Source organism: Dermacentor albipictus, unplaced genomic scaffold (assembly GCF_038994185.2).
Source record: "Dermacentor albipictus isolate Rhodes 1998 colony unplaced genomic scaffold, USDA_Dalb.pri_finalv2 scaffold_91, whole genome shotgun sequence".
Classification (NCBI taxonomy): Eukaryota; Metazoa; Arthropoda; class Arachnida; order Ixodida; family Ixodidae; genus Dermacentor; species Dermacentor albipictus.
In genome coordinates this window covers 103,733-108,427 of record NW_027225645.1, presented here as the reverse complement: position 1 = coordinate 108,427, position 4,695 = coordinate 103,733, and the positions used below count along the sequence as shown (strand labels likewise).

General features: G+C 57.5%; 1 non-coding gene across 1 annotated transcript; it reads right to left on the bottom strand.

The window, feature by feature from the left end:
• Positions 1 to 1,372: 1,372 nt before the first annotated feature.
• LOC139053336 (U2 spliceosomal RNA) lies at positions 1,373 to 1,561 on the bottom strand. Its single transcript, XR_011510417.1, has one exon. It is a non-coding gene; the product is annotated as a U2 spliceosomal RNA (small nuclear RNA).
• Between the last annotated feature and the right edge of the window lie 3,134 nt (positions 1,562 to 4,695).

Sequence of the window (4,695 nt, the reverse complement as noted above, 5' to 3'; positions counted from 1 at the left end):
CAATGGATATGATACAGCCGTCACCGCATGATTTCGCGTTTTCCTTATTGCATTACTTTCGTGGGCATGCGCGCTAGGGCCACGCAGGCCAGGAGGCAAGGGGAAAAATAAATAAGAAATGATACGCGATCCTCAGCATTGACTTGGCTGATGTGGCACTCGCATTTATGTTCTTTACCTTAGGCGAGCGCAACGCGCCAACTGAACTCCAATTTCCCATAACGGAAATTCGTATTTGGCCATTTGGTTGTATTTTTGGCTGATGTTCGCGTTTTTCGCCCGAGCATGCGCTTCACTGCGCCGCTCGTTGCCCCTTCAATGCGGCTTCACTGCCCTGCAGGCGTGTTCTGCGTCAAGCCGAACCACCAGGCAAAAAGCCTGGGCGCCGCCATCTTGTTGAGAGCGGCGCCGGGGACACAATCGCGCCTAGCTCATTGAGTTTTCCCCCAAAACTGAACGAAATAGCCTTATTTAAATGAGAAAGATGCCGCGAGTGCCGCAACGAAGGACCTTAAGGATTACCGAAGGGTAACTGAGGGCGACGCGACGAGCTTTGGAAAGAAGAATGATGGGTGTAGCGCTACGGGGGATAAGAATAGAGCAGATTCGGGGGGTGAGCGAACAAACGCGAGCTAATGACACCTTAGTTTAAACCAAGAAAAAGAAATGGGCGTGCGCAGGGCATGCAATGTGGGGGGAAGATCATCAATTAAGGGTTACCGACTGAATTCCAAGAGAAGGGAAGCGTAGCACGGGGTGGCGGAAATTTAGGAGGGCAGATTAGATTAGGAAGGGCGCAGGCACTAGACGGCGACCGTGACCGGGCTTACACGTGACCGGGGTGCTTGGAGAATAATGGGAGAGGTCTTTGCCCTGCAGTGGTCGTAGCCAGCAGGATGATGATGACGAAAAGGTAGCAACAGGTATTCATAACATACAGGTTGGAAAGCTGAGGCACCTCTGAACCCTTGAATATATTTCGCCACACTTGGCCATACGACAAGTTTGTTTTCGAGGCGCTCGGTCCCACTGCAGCGAAAATGTTGCCGGAAATCGGGCACTCCATTTTTGTTTCATAGGGAACCTTTCTTCCACTAGGGCAGCGGATTTTCGCAGGGCGAGCTTGCTGTCGTTTACGGATCAAAGCGATAGTGAACTCCAAAATGCAGTGTTGGCTTTGAGTGGGACTTACATTGATTGCAAAACCCACGGCTAATCACCCTTCCCCCCCCCCCCCCAAGTGGCTCATTACAGCAGACAATCGTTCAGAAACACCGGCATCGTTGCGTATAGTATGGGAATGGTGCGTGTCACGTGAGTGCTCGCTTCGAGCTTGTGTTCTTCATTTTGATTGAATGAAGTCTCACCTAAGTGAGCGGGGGCCGATCCCGGAGGTAGTGCAATACCGGGCCGACCTGCGGCGGAGGTGAAGCAGGCTTCAAGCACTCCGCCAACTTCCAAAAATAGGTTTAATATCGTGGGTCCATATAGAACCCGTATCAGATATTAAGCTGATAAGAACAGAGTTTTTATTCATGCTAGTTACAGAACATCAAAAAATACAAGTTACAGAACCAAGGAGAAAACGAATAAAAGGTGTATAATCTAAAAACGCAAACAAATGGCTAAAAAACTAGTTAGTGGTGTTAGTAATAAAGGACTAAAACTGTAAAGGTGTAAAACAGTGCAAAAAATGGCGCTTCTCTAAAAACATAAGATCATTAAGAGGTGCCGACATGGGCTCTAAAAATCTTTGTAGAGGCGCTTATTGTGTCACTGATGCACAGGCGTTTAAGTGTCCGTAGGTATGACCTACTGCACAGCCTGCGCATCACCCGGTCGTTCCCCACATCCCAGCTGCCAAGGCAGCCGACGACCACCGCGTCCACCGTCACACGCTGGAACCGCCGGAGGAGATGACGCTGTACAGGGGCGTACTTCTCCTCCTTAGCCTTCCGGGCGTCCTGGAACGCCTGCAGCCTGTTCTCGAAAGGGCAGCAGACGTCCAGGATGAGTGCCTCCTCTCCACGGGCCAGTACCAGGTCGGGCTTGAGTGATGTGTTGCCTACGACCTGGTTCTCCGCAATGACTGTAAACCGACCCAAAGCAGCCTTTTTTATTCTGGCGACGATGGTGTTATGGCGCTCCGTCATGGCCCGGCTCTGCCGCATGCAATGGCAAAGTACATGCGGCAGTGTCTCCTCCCCATACCCGCAGCGTCTGCATCTTTTGTCCGCCGCGGGTGCCCAGAGTCTTGTGGCGTTGAGGGGGAGGAGATTTAGTCGGGCTCGATGAATGAAGCGCCAGTCGATGAAATGGGTGTAGCGGCCGGACCTCATGAAGTGTGAGTTTGCCGGGTCGGCCGCCACACACACCATCGCCTTGCCTTGGTTCGGTTTGTCTTGCAGAGATTGGTCCCTTTCGGTGGAGAGGAGCGCCCGGATGGTCTTGATCAGCTTGTGGCGGTTCCTCGCTGACACAGAGGCCTCCCCGCAGTTGATGCGGGCTCCATGCTCCAACAGCTCCCAGGCGACGGAGAGGCGACGGGAGGCTTTGCGGGCCTCCGTCCACACAGACTGGACCTGTGTGGATGTTTGCCGAAAGTCGCCCTCCGTCTCGCCTGAGAGGTAGGCCTCCATGTCCTCGGTGTTCGCGGGTCGTCTCAGCCGCCTTGACACTACGCCCTCGAGCTCTCCTGCTGCACGCTCCCGGACCTCCACGTCGGTCGACGTCAGTAGTTTGAAGGCTCCATCCACCCGACAGATGTCGCTGAGCTCCGCCGCAAGTGGGATCCCTGCACTGCCAGCCTGTGAGCTTCCGTACAAGTATTCATTGGAAGCTCTGGCTGGCACGTACAGGGTCTTCTTGATGAGCGGGCGGAGCTCCTCGTCCAGGCGTTGCCACTCTCCCTTGCTGGCAAGGCCCACCCGCATGGCAAAGTTGAGGGCTGGATACAAAAACGTTTTGATAGCATCCAGCCTCTGCCATGGGGCGAGCATAGAGGAGAGCAGCTTTCTGCCCAGGTGGATGGCCTCGTCGACCGTCGTCTCGTCCGGTAGCACCCTGAACCCCACTGGACGGCCCAGGAACTTGTGCCCCTGGAAGTCGCCAAGCGCCGGAATCGGGTCGCCACCCACGGTGAAAGAGGTGGGCCGTGTACCCACGGGGTGGCGACCAGACAGGTGTAGAGACCGGCACTTGGCGGCGTTGAGTCGCAGCCCGAGCCGGGCCGACAGGGCTGTTACACGGTCCAAGCGGCTCTGCAGGGTGGCGGGATCCGCGGCCAGCAGCGTCAGATCATCGGCGTAGGCAAGGATGTTGTGCTGCCTATCGCCTCCCTGTACTGCACGGATGACCGGGTCCACCACCAGGTTGAAAAGCAGGCCGCTCAGAGGACAGCCCTGTCTCAGCCCAGCTCCGATGGTGATTGGCTCCGTAATGCCAGCTGCTGCCACGACGCAGGTGGTGTTGGCGCGGTAGAGGTCTTCAACGATGGTAGCAAAGGCCTCCCCCGCGCCGGCGCCGCGGACAGCGTCGACGAGGGCCTGATGGGCGACCGAGCCGAAAGCGTTGGCAAAATCGAGGAACCCCACGCACAGCTCCCCACCTCCTGTCCTAGCATCATCCAGGCGTCCCTGCAGCACGAAGTTGTGTTCAAACACCCCATCGTGCGGCAGGAAGCCCTTCTGACACCTGGACAGTACCGCATGGTCGCCCAACCACCTCTGCAGCCGGGTGGTGAGACACCCGGCATACAGTTTGGCGATCGTGCGACCAAGGGCAATGGGTCGCCAGTTTGTGGGGTCCTCGCGGTCGCCCTTCTTGTATATCAGGATAGTCCTCGTCGACTTCCAGCTCAGGGGCGTGCGGCGGTATTGGAGGCATACGTTGTATACCGCCGCCAGGAACCTGCCCTCAGGGTCCACCTGCCTCCAGTGGTGGTACGTGAGGCGGTCCTCCCCTGGAGCTGTACTCTCGCATTTACGGAGCTTGGCTGCGACTTCTTCCGGTGTAAAGGGGCACAAGTCCAGTTCTTCGGTGGCTGGAAGCCTTGACCTCAGGATGCTGGTATCCACGGGTGTTGGTGACCAGAGGTTCGAGTAGTGGTCCTGCAGTGCGTGGGGGTCGATCGGACAGAGCTGGGACGGGCCTTCAGTGATTAGCCGCACTGCCCGGCGCCGGTTCCTTCTGTAGAGAGTTTGTATCTGCTGGGGGTTGTCGGGGTTCACCTCGCGCCTCCGTGATTGGCGCGAGTCCCCGACTGGCAGCCGCAGGTGTTTGGTTGCGGCTGCAATGGCACGGTCAAGGATGTTTTCGAACCGTGCCCACTCCCCAGCAGACTCAGGCAACCGGCTCAATGCCCGCAGCTCTGCCGTTTCGTCCGCTAAGGTCCACGCACTGCCCTCTGGCCGTGTGGTACCAGCATGTTCGTCCTGGGTCCCGAAGTCCTGGTTGCTTCCGTCATGGTCCTGCACCTCTGCCCTGCCCGGGGAGAGCTCCTGCATGGCCGCCGGCTCGTGAGCCTCGGAGACTGGTGCTCCCGGGCTGCCTCGGTTGGACGGCAGCGATGGCGTTGGAGAAGGGGAGGCCGAGGCCGCGGTCCGCCCTGACTGGTTTGGCGTCCGCGGAGAAGGTGCCTCGGCCATCTCGCCATCGCTGCTGTGTCCGGGTGTTCCCCGAGGTGCCACGGGAGAC